Source organism: Ascaphus truei, chromosome 1 (assembly GCF_040206685.1).
Source record: "Ascaphus truei isolate aAscTru1 chromosome 1, aAscTru1.hap1, whole genome shotgun sequence".
Lineage (NCBI taxonomy): Eukaryota > Metazoa > Chordata > Amphibia > Anura > Ascaphidae > Ascaphus > Ascaphus truei.
This window is the reverse complement of record NC_134483.1, coordinates 417,124,715-417,143,634: the sequence shown is the minus strand read 5'-3', so window position 1 is coordinate 417,143,634 and position 18,920 is coordinate 417,124,715. Positions and strand designations below refer to the sequence as shown.

General features: G+C 40.8%; 1 protein-coding gene across 3 annotated transcripts in view; it reads left to right on the top strand.

The window, feature by feature from the left end:
* Window positions 1-14,296: 14,296 nt before the first annotated feature.
* ZNF330 (zinc finger protein 330) overlaps window positions 14,297-18,920 on the top strand; it is a 28,653-nt gene continuing 24,029 nt past the window's right edge. Inside the window, exon 1 of one of the 3 annotated variants that reach the window (XM_075614772.1) lies at window positions 14,297-14,318. The gene's annotated coding sequence lies outside the window, so the exon portion shown is untranslated. Of the gene's footprint in view, window positions 14,319-18,781 lie in introns of those variants that run through there. The other 2 variants (XM_075614754.1, XM_075614736.1) reach the window with 2 other exon arrangements.

Here is an 18,920-nt window from a genome sequence, read left to right as displayed (position 1 = left end):
GGCAACTTTTCTTCCGAAAAAAAAAATTTCGCCACCCGGCTGCCGATAAGCCACTTATCGGGACTTTTTTTTCCCGCCTGAATTCAGTAAGCCCCGATCAGCTTTTCGGTGCTGATCGGCAGGCCAGATTGGAGATTTTATGGCCAATCCAGCCCGCCAACTAAAGTTGGCAACTTGCTGAAGGAGAAGCATCGGCAAGGGCGACACTTAGAAAAAATCAGCCCTTTTTCCTGCCTGTGATTGATGCCGGGGGTCTCCGGAGCTGATACCCGCACCGGAGCCCCCCGGCATGCATCCGAGGCAGGAAAAAGGCATTTAAAAGCCACTTCATTACCTTAGCGGCTAACCGCTAAGGCAATGAAGGGGTTAACCCACCGTGCCAGCGTTATTGTGGGTAGCGGGGATGGGTGAGGGGGGTATTTGGCCCTGGGTGTGAGTTTAGGACTTGCGGGGGGGATGCGGGGGCACTTAACCCCTTCACGACCGTAGCGGTTAATACCGCTACGGTCCTGAAGGGGTTAAGGCCTCCCGCTACCCACCCGCAAGCCCTAAACAACCACCGTTGGGGCTAATGCCCCCTTCACACACCCCCACTACCCACAATAATAAAAAAAACACACCCCAGCCCCACAATAACGAATTAAATAAATAATTAAATAATTATATATATATATATATATATATATATATATATATATATATATATATATATATATATACCCAACAACACCTATACCCCCCTAACATACAGTATAGTAATGGGCAGAATGACTATTATCCACAAATGGATAATAGTGCAGTTGTCCATTTACAATACATACACAACAATAAAAACTTTAAATACATATAGCACTCACCCATGTCCCACTGCCACGATGAAGGCCATCCTCATCTTCATCCTGCCCATGCCCCATCCGCTTCTGCAAAACAAACACAAGAATTACAACATCCAAATTAATGTCCCCTAACCCCTTAATCACCATAGCGGTTATTAACCGCTACAGTTATTAAGGGGTTAAGCCACCATCACCCACATACCCTCCCCCACAAAGCCCCCCAACCACCCTCACCCAATACCCACAGGGGAGTCCTACCAAATACCCTTGGGCCTAATACCCCCTACCCCAGCACATACAGTACAATAATGTGCCAAATAACTATTATCCACATAGGGATAATACATTATTTGGCCATTATTAAACACATTCAATAACGTTAAAATGTAAAGAAAATTGTACTAACCTCATCAATAAGAAGTCTCCGTCGCCAGCATCATCTTTGGGGTCCGTTGCCAACATTAGAAATAGCCACAACATTTGAATATCATTAACATAACACTGAACCCCTTAATCACCTTATCGGGTACTAACCTGAAAGGTAATTAAGGGGTGAAGCCATCCTGCAATGCCTACAACAATTATGCATAACATCCTCAGTGAAATAAAAACCAATTGCCTAACCAAATTCCATTTAATCATTCAATCTGTAGGCTCACATGCCTCATAAAACATTGCATTTACAGTGTATACATGTAGCATAACATGTAAACTGCATGTACACGCTGCAAATCAATGTTAACAATACAATAATGCCACTCAAATTGCCATACATCACAAGAAGTATATTATTTAATACAATCAACTCACCATCAATGAATTACCACACATCAATTACATCCCTAAACAATTAAAATACCATCCATACCAATTACACAATGAACTAAAGCTATCCTAACAGAGAACAACTTCAAAACATAGTCAAAAGTACACCAACAATTACAATATAATAAAGCAAGGCTTTCCATATCCTACTGTACGGCCTGGAAGCCCAAAACTTACATCTGTCTAAAATTAAAATACATTTAGCACACATCAATGCATAGCCACAATGATTAACAATACAGAATTAGAAGCTTTAACAACACTATCATTTCTTACCCTGTATATATATCTGTACACATACATACAGACATACATACAGTGGGAAGAAATGATATGCATTATAAAAAATGAAAACATGAAAAAGCAACACAAAAAACAGTTACATTAAGTACATTTCTTTATTTAACTTACCATTACTTGCCCCCACCGACTCCCGTTGATCAGCTTACTCACGAACCAATCCACGACACCATCCACGACACCATCCAGGAACAAATCCACGAACCAAACCAGGAACCAATCCAAGAACAAGTGCAGGAACCAATCCAGGAAGCAAGCCACGAAGAAATCCAAGAAACAATCCACGACACGATCCAGGAACAGGAACCCATAAAAGAAAAAAACATAACAAATTAAACATTAAAATAATAAAACATGACAATCAAGGGTTGTACTAGTTTTATTCTTAGTGAATCTGTATTACAATACCTTGTTCCGGGGTCTTCTTGACGTCCGGTGCCACACCCTGGTCTTCAATCTTCAGGAGGAGGTCCGTCCTCCTCGGCATCTGCCTTCAAAATGAGACGACATAGGCTTTTAAAGGCCTATGACGTCACATTTGTCGTCATATGGTTCCCACGGCCCTGATTGGGCCGTGAAAACCATGTGTTTTGGCCGATGTAAAAAAATTGATGACGTCACTTAAAGGCAATGCCAGCACAGCCAATCAGAATGGCTTTGCTGCTATTGCCTTTAAGAAAACGTCATGAAATGACACATGGCCGGACTCACATGGTAAGCCAGCCAATCAGAGCGTGGGAACTCCATCCCTACTCTGATTGGTTCAAGTACCATGTGAGTCCGGCCATGTGTCATTTCATGACGTTTTCTTAAAGGCAATAGCAGCAAAGCCATTCTGATTGGCTGTGCTGGCATTGCCTTTAAGTGACGTCATCAATTTTTTTACATCGGCCAAAACACATGGTTTTCACGGCCCAATCAGGGCCGTGGGAACCATATGACGACAAATGTGACGTCATAGGCCTTTAAAAGCCTATGTCGTCTCATTTTGAAGGCAGATGCCGAGGAGGACGGACCTCCTCCTGAAGATTGAAGACCAGGGCGTGGCACCGGACGTCAAGAAGACCCCGGAACAAGGTATTGTAATACAGATTCACTAAGAATAAAACTAGTACAACCCTTGATTGTCATGTTTTATTATTTTAATGTTTAATTTGTTATGTTTTTTTCTTTTATGGGTTCCTGTTCCTGGATCGTGTCGTGGATTGTTTCTTGGATTTCTTCGTGGCTTGCTTCCTGGATTGGTTCCTGCACTTGTTCTTGGATTGGTTCCTGGTTTGGTTCGTGGATTTGTTCCTGGATGGTGTCGTGGATGGTGTCGTGGATTGGTTCGTGAGTAAGCTGATCAACGGGAGTCGGTGGGGGCAAGTAATGGTAAGTTAAATAAAGAAATGTACTTAATGTAACTGTTTTTTGTGTTGCTTTTTCATGTTTTCATTTTTTATAATGCATATCATTTCTTCCCACTGTATGTATGTCTGTATGTATGTGTACAGATATATATACAGGGTAAGAAATGATAGTGTTGTTAAAGCTTCTAATTCTGTATTGTTAATCATTGTGGCTATGCATTGATGTGTGCTAAATGTATTTTAATTTTAGACAGATGTAAGTTTTGGGCTTCCAGGCCGTACAGTAGGATATGGAAAGCCTTGCTTTATTATATTGTAATTGTTGGTGTACTTTTGACTATGTTTTGAAGTTGTTCTCTGTTAGGATAGCTTTAGTTCATTGTGTAATTGGTATGGATGGTATTTTAATTGTTTAGGGATGTAATTGATGTGTGGTAATTCATTGATGGTGAGTTGATTGTATTAAATAATATACTTCTTGTGATGTATGGCGATTTGAGTGGCATTATTGTATTGTTAACATTGATTTGCAGCATGTACATGCAGTTTACATGTTATGCTACATGTATACACTGTAAATGCAATGTTTTATGAGGCATGTGAGCCTACAGATTGAATGATTAAATGGAATTTGGTTAGGCAATTGGTTTTTATTTCACTGAGGATGTTATGCATAATTGTTGTAGGCATTGCAGGATGGCTTCACCCCTTAATTACCTTTCAGGTTAGTACCCGATAAGGTGATTAAGGGGTTCAGTGTTATGTTAATGATATTCAAATGTTGTGGCTATTTCTAATGTTGGCAACGGACCCCAAGGATGATGCTGGCGACGGAGACTTCTTATTGATGAGGTTAGTACAATTTTCTTTACATTTTAACGTTATTGAATGTGTTTAATAATGGCCAAATAATGTATTATCCCTATGTGGATAATAGTTATTTGGCACATTATTGTACTGTATGTGCTGGGGGAGGGGGTATTAGGCCCAAGGGTATTTGGTAGGACTCCCCTGTGGGTATTGGGTGAGGGTGGTTGGGGGGCTTTGTGGGGGAGGGTATGTGGGTGATGGTGGCTTAACCCCTTAATAACTGTAGCGGTTAATAACCGCTATGGTGATTAAGGGGTTAGGGGACATTAATTTGGATGTTGTAATTCTTGTGTTTGTTTTACAGAAGCGGATGGGGCATGGGCAGGATGAAGATGAGGATGGCCTTCATCGTGGCAGTGGGACATGGGTGAGTGCTATATGTATTTAAAGTCTTTATTGTTGTGTATGTATTGTAAATGGACAACTGCACTATTATCCATTTGTGGATAATAGTCATTCTGCCCATTACTATACTGTATGTTGTGTATTGCTGCTATGTTTATTGGGGGCATTTGTCCCCAATAAACATGCTACTATGCGTTAACCCCTTCATTGCCTTAGCGGCTATCCGCTGTGGTAATGAAGCAGCATTAATGTATTTTAATAATATTGTGCGGAAGCAGGAGGCCCCCTGAGCTGAAGCGCATTTATTTGTGGCTCAGAGACCCCCTGCCTCCCGAGTTACAGGCCCCGGTTTGGGCCATCGGTTACAGTGTGGACGCCATGTTTATTGCGGGGACGCTATAAACATGGCGGCGACACTGCCACCCGATGACACATACCGGGGCCTGTAACTCGGGAAGCAGGGGGTCCCTGCTCCACAAAGCAATGCGGTTCAGCTCAGGGGACCCCCTGCTCACTGTACAGTATAATTAAAAAGACATTCATGCTGCTTCATTACCGTTGCACATAGCCGCCAAGGTAAGGAACGAGTCTTTATTGATGTGTGTGTGTTTTATTTATACTGTACATGTGCAGAGGGTCTCCGGAGCAGAACAGCATTGGTTTGAGGTCCGGGGACCCCCTGCCCCCCGAGATACAGGCCCCTTTATGGGGTGCCGGTATCCCTCTGGTTTGTTTACAGGTCGCGGTCACGTGATCGGGACCTTTAAACGCCGAGGGATACCGGCACCTCATAAAGGGGCCTGTATCTCGGGGGGCAGGGGGTCCCCGGACCTCAAACCAACGCGGTTCAGCTCCGAAGACCCCCTGCACATGTACACTATGAATAAAAGTTGTTTTTAAATACTTTTTTTGGTGCCGAAGTTTGCGCTGAGAGAGCGGCTTGTCTCTCTCAGCTGCAAACATCTATCGGCACCAAAGGCTTATCGGGAGCCTTATCGGGAGCCAGGCTGTATCGCCACAGCTCATCGGCAGCTTTGCTTTCGCAGTGCTTCAGCAGGGATCGGAAGGATTCGGCCCTTACTGAATACTGCGAGGGCAAATCGCCCAAAAAAAACCTTTTCGCAATTCGTGCCGAAAATTTTGTATCGGGGCTTACTGCATGAGGCCCATAGTCGCCCTGACACAGGGGGAAAGGGGGCTACATATATATATATATATATAATGCAGAGCCAGTACCTTTCATATTTTTCCTAAAGCAGCAGCATAGGCCTGTGATAGTCACTGCTGCTATACAGTAGGTGGGGATAGAACTTGAGCAAATTAATCAACTGCTTGAGAACAAGCTTATTAGGTCCCCTATGTACACTGAAATATAATTGTATCCTGAATTGACACTCATTTGGCCTCCTGGAGTTTGAGAGTTTCACGCTACAGTATAATGACGATACTGGCATTGTGTGAGAAACAGAGCACTTTAAATACTCAACGTTAAATAGTGCAAAAACGGAAGAAGACAGCGTCATATCTGAATACTCATTCACTTTGTTTAGTAAAAGGCAGTCGGGATTTTTGTAGGGAAAAATGGGGCAGAAGCCTAAGGGAGGAAAAATGTAATTATATATGAACTGCAAAAAATAATTTAGCTTTAAATAAATACAGTACAAAAAGCAATTTTACATTTTCCCTAGTCAGTATCCCTGTGTTATTCGTAATAACTCTATAATCATTATATGTAGTTTAGACCCCTAATAAAAGGAGACAGCCATGTTATTCACTGGACCATATGTTTGTCTTTTCCTGACAACCTCTCAGTCATCCAGATGTATCCTCCTATAGCGGTGCTAACTGAACATTTCCTTTTGCAAGTACCTTTACTGATATGGTCCAATTGCTGGGACACCCCGTCCATTTGTCAACACCCATGGCGATTACCTGCCCTGTGAAGTCTGGGAACAAGTTCATCATTGGATTCAGAGGTTGCAGCTCTGTGGATTTTCACTCTCTTGTCTCATTTGGCATGCTGCGGTCTTCTCCTGGTTCGCTGGCGAAGTCCCACAAGGTGATCGGTTTTCCACAATAAACCTTTTCGCTGACTCTAGTGAGGGGGAAGATTTGAGTTCCATTGTCATAGAAAATTCTCAAAGTCACTGGTGTGTCAATGCATAAATTGCTAAACTCTTTTCTGAGTGACAGTGACAAAATAGTTTTGAAATATTAATATATTTTTGTTTTCATATTTTATACTGCCACACGTTTTCAAAGCTTTTAAGATCTTTTCTGCAAAGCTATCTTGCTCTACGCTCATATACTCTTAATAGTTGATGAGGCATTCTTGTAAATGTTCCTTATAATATCAATGTACCGTACAATTCAACATTTTCACTTCTAAATGTATTTAAAATGGCTGATGTGTAGAAAGAAGCACATACTTTTTCATAGAAATCCTAAGCTGGGTTGTAGATCACAGTTATTTCTTAGATAAATCACTTATTGTACGAATTGGATGTGGTTCGTTGTGCTGCATCCAGTGTGGAATCCCGCGTGTTCTCTACACTGGGTAGGGGTCCAAGGTCTGTTGCAGCCGATTAGTGAGAATCTTCATAAAAATGTGGAAGTGATTAGAACTAGACTCATTGAGCTGTAGTTCTTGAGATCTTCTTTGTCTGCTATCCCTTGTCCCCCCCTCCCCTATATGTATTTTAATGCATTTTAACATTTGAATATTTTGCTTGCTATTAATAGTGTGATTAAATTGTTCGCGCTCTCTCTCTCTGCTCAGTATATTAAAACTCATGAAAAATTACATGAAGATTTGAATTAAAAAAACACTTACTTTTTATATAATACTACAGAACAGATTTATAAAAAAAACAAACAAAAACAAATATAAGGTTCCCCATGTTTTCTGCTTCAAAAGATGTTTAGCCCACTTACTTCTGTCCTTCATAACCTGCATATAAAAACACCCTGACAAAACCTCCTCTTTTGTGAGGTAATGACTGGAAAAGTGGAATGGTTTATCCAGGTGGTGAACACAATACATAGCTATGCATTTTCAGGAAAATTCCTCTAATAAGGAACTGAGTTCTTATTTTTGTAACTTAGTGTTGTTATGCATAGAATTTGACCCAAAATCCTGACTTGTAGTAACACTGTAAGGTCACCTTTGCTCTTAATGACAGTTGCTTTAGATGCTGATTTTATAAACTGTGAAACGGGCAATCACACTGCAATTGGCCCAAAACTCCCGTTCAAGTCAAAGGGAATTTTCTGAGTTTATAAAATCAACCCCTAAATCATAGGCGCACAAAAATTGTGTGCTGAACCTCCCCCCCCTCGCCTGCCAGCCCCCCGTGCTCACCCCCCCCCCCTTACCTAAAATCCGGTGTTAAATGGTGCGTGGGGCCACGTGACCCGCGGTGTCATTTGTAGCGCATTGCCATGGCGATACGTCACCGAAGACAAGGTAGGAGACACTGCAGAGGCCTCAAGCGATCCCCTTAATTTAAATGCCATGGGGAGAAGGCAGGGCCTCTGCATCTTCTGCACCCCCCCCCCCGAAAAATCTTGCACCCCCCACTTTGCGCACCACTCCCCTAAATCCCAGTCTGTCTGCAGCAGCTTTTCTCTGTAACTGAAATGTTTGTCGTCTCATGGTGTATTGTCAACACAATTATGCAACTTCAGAGGTGTGATCTGAGAGTCTGCTGTTCACATAGCCTTTTTCTATATCAGCTTTTAGATGCTTTTATATGAATTTGTTTCTATTTCTAGTGCACATAGATACCTCGTTGTGTTTTTATTATTATTTTGAATACCATGCCACATTTGATTGCTTTGATGTGTATTTGTTTATGATTTTACAGCAAATAAAAATATCACTTGTAAGCACATTCACGTCTCAGACAGGCCTGCAACCCTGCTTTCCCCATTATCTCCCAGCATAATGGTGCTTCCACTGTAGCCAGGGATTCTGGGTAATGGCACGCATATGAGCACTCACAGCGAGTCACTCTTTACTTCTTATCCATTTTAACATGGATCCCTATAAGATCCCTGCCGTTTATATGATTTAAAGAATATAATTCAGTAATATAGAACATTTTCAAACTAGCTTCACATCAATCAGGCTGAACTATTTGCAGTCAATTTGCAACATCATTTAACAAAAAAATTTACTTTTTGTACAAATGACCTTCTTTTTTAATATCTTGTTTACATACTTCATCCTCACAGTAGTTTTCTGTTACAGAGATAGACTACTCAGTATTGTACGGTACTTTTCGGAAAACTGGGGCATTATTTCCACCTATCCCTGTTCCCCATGGGACCGCTCCTCCGTTCCTCCCCCTCTTCCCATTGGCCTCTCTCCTTACATATACCCTGCTCAGCCATTCCTTCGTTGGCTGAGCATAGCAGTGTGTGACCTGTGTTACCCACGGTCGTGCCTTCCTTAGTCCCTGTCTCTTTGTCTTTCCTAGTGATCTCTTGTGTACCGAACTGGCTTGGCTGTGGACCCGCTCTGGACTTCGACCCTTGGCTTGCACTCTGACCTCCTGAACTCTCCGACCCTTTACCTCGGCTCACGGATTCCGACCTACCTCCCGGCTCTGGACCCCAGGCTCTCGGTACCAACTATCCTTCTGGAACCTCCCTTTTCGTGTGGCGAGTATCTTACTTTATCTTATACTCCCGTACGGTTCCAGACGCCTATTTTCCACTTTCCAGGCGTGTCCCCGTAGCTGTGGGTGCAGGTGTTATGCTTCTCACCTCAGTTTCGGGGTCCCTCCTTGTCCGTGGTGAGCACAGCGTGACAGTGCTCTAACTGGGATTATTCTCAAGAAAGATCCCGTTTACAGAAAGTTTTATCTTTAACTCTTCATGCAATGTCTATATAATATAATGCATATATATTATATAACCCTGTTCAGCTAATGTAATGCAATGTCTTTATATATAATATTATAACCCTGTTCACCTAATGTAACCATGTATCTGTCATCATAACTCTATGCCCAGGACATACTTGAAAACGTAACTCTCAATGTATTACTTCCTGCCAAAACTTTTTATAAATAAATAAATACATGACCGAAATATTGTGTTAAAACTTTTTTCATTTAATTTTATTAAAAATATTGACCAGTCACAGATAATGCATAAAACGTGAGTGAGAGAGAGAGAGAACACACTATAAGTCAAGCGACAGATAAACAATTTAATCACACTATTAATAGCTAGCAAAATATTCAAATGTTAAAATGCATTAAAATACATATAGGGGAGGGGGGGGGACAAGGGATAGCAGACAAAGAAGATCTCAAGAACTACAGCCCAATGAGTCTAGTTCTAATCACTTCCACATTTTTATGAAGATTCTCACTAATCGGCTGCAACAGACCTTGGACCCCTACCCAGTGTAGAGAACACGCGGGATTCCACACTGGATGCAGCACAACGAACCACATCCAATTCATACAATAAGTGATTTATCTAAGAAATAACTGTGATCTACAACCCAGCTTAGGATTTGTATGAAAAAGCATGTGCTTCTTTCTACACATCAGCCATTTTAAATACATTTAGAAGTGAAAATGTTGAATTGTACGGTACATTGATATTATAAGGAACATTTACAAGAATGCCTCATCAACTATTAAGAGTATATGACCGTAGAGCAAGATAGCTTTGCAGAAAAGATCTTAAAAGCTTTGAAAACGTGTGGCAGTATAAAATATGCAAATAAAAAGATATTATTTCAAAACTATTTTGTCACTGTCACTCAGAAAAGAGTTTAGCAATTTATGCATTGACACACCAGTGACTTTGAGAATTTTCTATGACAATGGAACTCAAATCTTCCCCCTCACTAGAGTCAGCGAAAAGGTTTATTGTGAAATAACAACGATCTACAACTCAGCTTAGGAGTTGTATGAAAAAGCATGTGTTTCTTTCTACACATCATCCATTTTAAACACATTTAGAAGTGAAAATGTTGAATTGTATGGTACATTGATATTATAAGGAACCATTTACAAGAATGCCACATCAACTATTAAGAGTATATGAGCGGAGAGCAAGATAGCTTTGCAGAAAAGATCGTAAAAGCTTTGCTACTCTTAACATGCCTTTGTGTCCTCATGCATGGACTACACCAATGCACTCTACCTGGGTCTTCCGGAAGAAGAGCTGCGCCGCCTGCAGCTGGTGCAAAATGCTGCTGCCAGGTTGTTATCTAACCAGACCTGTTCTTGTCACATGACACCTGTTCTCCGTTCTCTTCACTGCCAGCCTGTAAAATGCCAAATTTATTTCAAGGACATTCAGAGCACTACATGACCAGGAATATCCCAGCTATCTGAAGGAGCTTCTGGTTCCCTACACTCCCATTGGCTCACCTCGATCTGCAGGCGAAGGACTCCTAACAGTTCCCAGAATCACCTTGACTTCCTTTGGCGTCTCCGACCTTTTAGCCACGCTGTCCCCACTCTTTGGAGCACTCTGCCTCGTACATTCGAGAGGCCCCCTCTCTTGAAATGATAAATCAGGCTAAAGACCTACCTGAACACAGGCATTTAATTAATGAACCACAACCTGTCCGGCATGTATTAGCGAACGTACCGTCCCATCCTGCATTGCATCTTTCCTTGTGTTTGGTCTCTTTTATAACCTTAAATGTTTTCTTTACTCCCTTTTGTAACCGTGACGTGCTCTGAGTCCCATTGCGAGAAAATCGCTATATAAATAGTTATTATAGTTTTATTATTAAACAAATCAATGCTATTTTGAAATTGTCTGTTGTGAGCTGCAGAGCCAAAAGGTGGCGCCCAACTATCAAACTTTAACCGTCTGCCACGTGCTGCTACTGTGCCTGTCTCATGGGAATGTATCCCGACCAGTCATTCAGAGCAGCATCAGGAAGAGCTGAGTCTTCAACACGGCAGCATTATAATGTACGTCGCTTACTTAAAGCAGCAATACTACATTACCCCCTTTTCTTCCATTCCTTTTTTTACTTATTTGTATATGTAAAGCATGTGACAATGTATAATTCTACATTCTTACCTAAGATGACAATCGTTTGGTGCTCCTGTTATAAATCTGTAAAAATCCTGATTGTGTGCTTAACTAAATGGCCGCCTTTCAGTTTCAAATAATCCTTCATTCAGTGTAATTCAGCAGCTACAATGTATCTTGATATTACTAAGGAACATTGACTATTATTACAGTTTGCAGCTCAAACTGCTGAGAATATTGGCAACAAATGATCACAAACAGGAAAGTATTACAAAGATCTTGCACTGCTGTCTGTAGACGCGCTAAAGCCTGATATAGAAATCAAAGGGTGCTCAGTATATTAAAACTCATAAAAAATGGTATGAAGAGTTGAATTTAAAAAAAAACACTTACTTTTATCTAATACTACAGAACAGATTAATAAAACAAAAACAAACATATAAGGTTTCCCATGTTTTCTGCTTCAAAAGATGTTTAGCCCACTTACTTCTGTCCTTCATAACCTGCATATAAAAACACCCTGACAAAACCTCCTCTTTTGTGAGGTAATGACTGAAAAAGTGGAATGGTTTATCCATAAAAGGAATTTTCTGAGTTTATAAAATCATCCCCTAAATCGAGAGAGGGCAAGAGGGAGAGAGGGAGAGAGGGAGAGAGGGCGAGAGGGAGAGAGGGCGAGAGGGCGAGAGGGAGAGAGGGAGAGAGGGAGAGAGGGAGAGAGGGAGAGAGGGAGAGAGGGAGAGAGGGAGAGAGGGAGAGCACTATAAGTCAAGGGACACATAAACAATTGATACATTATAATGCTGCTGTGTTGAAGACTCAGCTCTTCCTGATGCTGCTCTGAATGACTGGTCGGGATACATTCCCATGAGACAGGCACAGTAGCAGCACGTGGCAGACGGTTAAAGTTTGATAGTTGGGCGCCACCTTTTGGCTCTGCAGCTCACAACAGACAATTTCAAAATAGCATTGATTTGTTTAATAATAAAACTATAATAACTATTTATATAGCGATTTTCTCGCAATGGGACTCAGAGCACGTCACGGTTACAAAAGGGAGTAAAGAAAACATTTAAGGTTACAAAAGAGACCAAACACAAGGAAAGATGCAATGCAGGATGGGACGGTACGTTCGCTAATACATGCCGGACAGGTTGTGGTTCATTAATTAAATGCCTGTGTTCAGGTAGGTCTTTAGCCTGATTTATCATTTCAAGAGAGGGGGCCTCTCGAATGTACGAGGCAGAGTGCTCCAAAGAGTGGGGACAGCGTGGCTAAAAGCCCAAGGAAGTCAAGGTGATTCTGGGAACTGTTAGGAGTCCTTCGCTGCAGATCGAAGTGAGCCAATGGGAGTGTAGGGAACCAGAAGCTCCTTCAGATAGCTGGGATATTCCTGGTCATGTAGTGCTCTGAATGTCCTTGAAATAAATTTGGCATTTTACAGGCTGCCAGTGAAGAGAACGGAGAACAGGTGTCATGTGACAAGAACGGGTCTGGTTAGATAACAGAGGGGGGGTGGAATGACCACAAGGTCATAATGTGTGCACCTTGCACTATACTAATGTGAAAGGAGGGAAAACCTAAATATTATAACCTGTGTGATATAGGAACAAAAACTGCAATAAAGTGTATAGGTGGTGCTGGCAGGGAAAAGGTTTGTTTATTAATAAATATTAAGTTTTAACATAGATTTAGGTGATCTCTAGTGCGGCGTATAGGGGACTGGTTAGATAACAACCTGGCAGCAGCATTTTGCACCAGCTGCAGGCGACGCAGCTCTTCTTCCGGAAGTCCCAGGTAGAGTGCATTGCAGTAGTCCATGCATGGGGACACAAAGGCATCGACAAGATTAGCAAGATCTTCTGGGGGTGGAGGATCAAGTGCTTAATCTGGGCTATGTTTTTTAGGTGGAAGAATGAAGATTTGATCACAGCTGACACGTGATGTTTACGGGACAAGTCAGAGTCAGTCACAGCAGAAAGTATTGACCCTCTACTAGAGAATCAGCAGGTCAAGGAAATGTATTGTTTACTTGGATTTTAGAAGAACTAAGAGTTATACAAAAAGGTAGCAGAGCAGTCTTCATCAGACCCGTCACGGTAGAAAATATATCTAAATAGATCCCATGTGATATGTCCACCCTTATCCTTAAAGGGGTAGCTCCTCCTACAACTAAAGTGAACTGCTAGATGTGGCATATTTAATGGCTTAATTATAGGTGGTTGACACCAGAAAAAAAAAAAAGTATTTTAAAATAAAAAAAATGTCATGGCTCTTTAGTATCCACATACTTGATACTGGAATGTTTTTACATTCTTTACCTAATCTCTTTTGAGATAAGTCTATTTGTAAACTGTCGTACGTACAGTTAAATTGTTGATCCACACTTTCTTCTTTGTTTTGTTTAGTCTGTTTTAGATAAAGAGTTCCATGTTGATCCGGATGGACGCAGGGAACCAGGAAAGCACAGGAACAAAAAGCGGCGACCAAACGATAATATGCCGTAGACAAGGTTTTTAATCCATGAATGTGGCACACATGAACATACAGGTGAGGACAAAATGTTCCTCTGTATGTCCTCACCTGTATGTTCATGTGTGCCACATTCATGGATTAAAAACCTTGTCTACGGCATATTATCGTTTGGTCGCCGCTTTTTGTTCCTGTGCTTTCCTGGTTCCCTGCGTCCATCCCAATCAACATGGAACTCTTTATCTACACTTACTGCTACAGGAGATGCACGCTACATAGAGCTGGCAGATGGTTACATACTGTGAGTACAACCTTCATTATCAAGATTTATCCATTACTGTGGCTTAAGGATTATATGAGTACTGACTGCAATTAGTTGCCCACTTGTACAATAGGGGTACAGAAGCTACTGTTACCACCATCAAGTTTATTGGCTGACCAATATATACTCACTTACTGATAGTGACCACATAGCTCTTTTTCTCTTTCAAGATTATGTGAATTGGGGTGACTTTGTTTGGGTGCTGTGGTTTGAGCACTAGTGGAGACTCAGTGGTCTCTTTTTCAATCTTTAATCTATTTTTTTGCCATCGTTGGCCACAGAGATAACGTAGAAGAACAAACGCTACCAGATTTTTGAATTAAATAGACTCAAAGAAAATAGAAACCTATTCATTTAACACAGGAAGTAATGGAGAAAATGTTCATGTTTCTAAGGAAGCCATTTACATTGGTAAATAATTGAAATATATATATGTTTTCGCCCACTATGTAAGACTAGTTAAATGACATCAATGAGATTGTTTGAAAGACTGTAATCGATTTGAGTCGATCTCTGTTCTATTTCTAGCTTCTCTGTGTCTTTTTGTAACATGATGAGCAGAACTGTACATAATACTGCAATAGTGCTGAAGCAGTTTCCTGTTCTACTTTAAATAGAAAGTTTCAAGCTTGCCAGTATTCCCTCTGCACGGACATCCTCTGTGCTAACATGTTTATTCTTTCACCTGCATTAACCTCATGGTTTATCTCACATGGACAGTTACAGAGGTGTCCTAATTTGCTGCAGGCACTGTGCGCAAAGACTTGATATTTAGGTTCAGTACAAAAAAATTACAAAACAACTGTATTTCATGGGTGGCTAACAAAAATGTGAACAACTTTTGATTCCAACAAAGGGTGTAACGAAGATGTTACAATAAACAGTGCACTAAGAACAGATTAATCTGGGAGAAACTAGTCTTTACATGTAATTTGTTGTTTGTGACCAAAGCAACAAAGCCAATTCACTCTGGCAACGTACACAGATAGGGCAGGAGTTTGTCACGGCTCAATCTAACTTGCCTAATTTTAGGAATTATCTATTACAGGATGTTAACTTCCCGCACAAAAATATGAATATGCACTGTTGGTGTGACACCAACCTACTTTATTTTTAGGAGCAAATTAAAAGGATTTAAGTTGCCCATGTGTATACAAGTATGTTTATTTTCAGAACTCACACCCTTTTTGAAAAGATTTGAACTGCTGAAGCAGTGATTTTCAAACTTTTTTTTTTGGTTAATGAACCCTATAATTATATTTTGAAATTCCCAGGTAGCCCCAACCCTCAATAATAGCTCATTTGAGGTACAGTAAAATGCACTGTAAGAAACCTCAACCCTCTCTAATAGCGTGTCTGAGATTAGATGCATTATAAGGAACCCAAACCCTTTCTAATAATATAATAATGTTTGTTCTTGTATAGCGCTGCTAGTTTTACGTAGCGCTTTACAGAAACATTTTGCACACACAGTCCCTGCCCTGTAGAGCAAAAAGCCACAACAGTGCTGTGGGGGTTTCATGCTTCCGGATTGGAGCCCATGCAGTATTAATCCTTTGGCATCAGGGCAGCCGCGGTGGAATTCCTGCAGTTTGCCCCGGCGTCAGAGACCATCAGCCTGGCTACATCTGTAACAATAAGTATTGTGTGTCCCATTAAGAGTGAGTTTAAAGAAATAAAAGCAACAAAATACATGGTTTTTTTGTTCATAGATCCATAAAATGAGACACTAATTATTTATTCTGTCTGAATTATGTTACATTGCTGTCCATGGATTCTAAAGGGACGACTGCCTTTCCTAGGATAAATGTTAACTATGGACAGCAGCATGTTCAATAGCTGAATGTAGCTGATTGACATATTTAAAAAAAAAAAAAAATTTTACGTTGAATTTTTCAAAGGAAAAAAAAAAAAATATTTGTTGGGATTTTACAATTTTATCTAATTACTTTTGATGATAAAACTGACTGTCAGTTCTCAAAACTATAGGTTATTTTTTTGTTTTGTCCATTATTTACATAATTATGAAGTCGTCATTAGTGAAATAGATAAGCAACTGATCTGATTGAAATCAGTAGGTCCAAAGGAAACACACTGGGGCCTTCATGTATCAATAAAACAGTGCTAAAAAGCTAACTTGACATACAAGCGACTCGTAGAAAAGTAACAAACTCCTACGTGTTTCGGTGCCAATGTATAAAACAGATTTACATGTGTTGTGTGGCAACTTTTTCTTTACTAAGAGAACATTAAAGTTGTTAGAGGCAGAGTTGGGAGCCTGTTGGTGACACACAGATGTAAATGATATTAAAATATTGCATGTGCCACTTGGTTGTGCCAGAAATGCTTTAAAATGGTTCAACATTTTCTTGGCACGCGCCCAGTTATTTAAAATGTAAGCTGGAAATGCGGAAGTGTATAAGGGCCGGTTTGCCATCGCTGGCCAGGAGTTTTTACGAACCTCTTCCACTCCCCCTTCCCTCCTTATAGATGCTGCTAATTATTTGGTAAGCTATTAAAGACAAGATATTTAAGGTGTTATGTTTTTCTAACTTTGTTTTTTTTATTTAATAAAATGTCTTATGCTATGATATATATATATAGAGATATATATATATATATATATCTATATATATATATCTATATATCTATATATATATATATATGTATATTTTTTACGTTATGGTTGTTACAGCATGTGTTTAAGTCCCAAATGGGCAGTTATGGTTTTACATTTTGGATTCAAAGTTATGCTCTTGGCTGGGAGTCAGAGTTGGTTTTCGTTTGTTCAATGTAATGTTTATTATCCCTTATGGCTGGGAGTCAACGGATCATTACCATTTATGTGTTCAAAGTTAACGTGTTTGTCAATAAATAATGCTGTGGCCTTTACCACCATAGTCACGTTTTTTGTCTCTCTATTATTCTGTTATTATTAAGGGAGATATGCATCCTGAGTGGGGCATGTTACTTGCTGAATTATGTAAACTAATTATACTGCCTTCATAAGCGAAGGACATAAAGGAAACATAGTAATAAACAGATAAGATTTCCCATACATAGACACAGGAAAAAACATTTTTGTACAAGAAACAAATAAGTCGTTAACTCTGGGCACTAACGTGGCATTACCTAAAACAGTAACGGACATCATTTTCCTTGAGATGAATCTATATTCATAAAGTTAATTGTATGCAGCAACAGCCATTGTATATCTCATTAGCATAGGGTTAACTTCATGTCAGCACAACATTGTGCTAGCTTCTAATAAGATGGCATTAAGTATGTCTTACATAAGGTTGGGGGAAGGTGGTGCGAGGTAGCATCTTAATAGTTCTTATATACCTCCCCAGACAAACCTTTATAGAACACGTGGAGAGATCAGTGAACAAAACTGAACACACCTCGGGTTTTGGGAAATATGCTACTTTTGATAACTTGAATATACTTTTCATATCCAACTTAGCATATTTCCCAGGTTTGTTCAGTTTTGTTCACGGTTATCTCCACACGTGTTTTATATAAAGGAGGGGTTGGAGAGGTATATAAATCCCATGGTACTGTACTGTACAAAAATAGGACTCATGCTTGCCACCTTTATAATAACGTTATTTCCCTGCGTTAACCCTGACAGCCTTCTGCGGATATGCAATGTTACTCTTTTACTTATCATTACCACCAAAAGGGCATAGAAATGTAACAATACGCTAATTAAAGGTTTAATTTGATATTATTCCCTTTAGTGGATATGCGTTACTTTTAACCCAACGTTAATTTATCGTTTTTAATTGAATAGCGTTGTGAAGAGCCACCTCGGCGTATATGTGGTACTGCGTTCTTATGGCCACTGTCTGCAATTAAACATTTCCATTCAAATGTCCTTTTCTTATCTCGGTCGCGTTACTCTTCCTGGTGCTAATAGCATTTCTGTGACTTTCTCGGCTTTGGACTGAACCTCAGTGATGTTTCCCAGGCACTTATTCTATGACCTGCGATGGCGCTGACCCGCCCTTAGGCCTCAGCCAGGGTGGTGCTGAGCGGGCCGGGTGCGCTGGCCGCTATGAAACACATTGAGGCAATGTGTGTGGCCAGCATGAGTAAGCAATGAGGGCGAACCAGCTCCGTGACGTCATGGCCGCGCCCCACAAATCTCCCGGCCGAGCAGGGAGCGTGACGTCACCGCGCACGAGCGCCAGTGCGCTCGCTCCCTGCCTGGCCGCAGCCTTACTTTCCATGATATTGTTTCGAAATATTTGGATTATGTTTCTGATGTGCCGGAATCTAACGTTGAGTTGAAGTTTTCAAGAACTATAAATAACATGTTTCACACAAAAATGAGGCAATCTTAATTTATGTTCATAGATAAAAAATAAAGAAGGAAGAAGAAACCCCCTTCCCTCCCCTCACACTGTTCCCTCTCTCGCGAGATGACCCCAGGCCCCTGCGAGAAAGAGGCCGGACAGACTGTAGTGGACTGGGGGAGAGTGTAGTGACCGCCAGCCCTCTCAGCTGTCACGCAGCGCCCCGGCGTGATGTCACCGGCACGCACGCGCTGGCCACTCCGTGCGCGCGACCAACCCA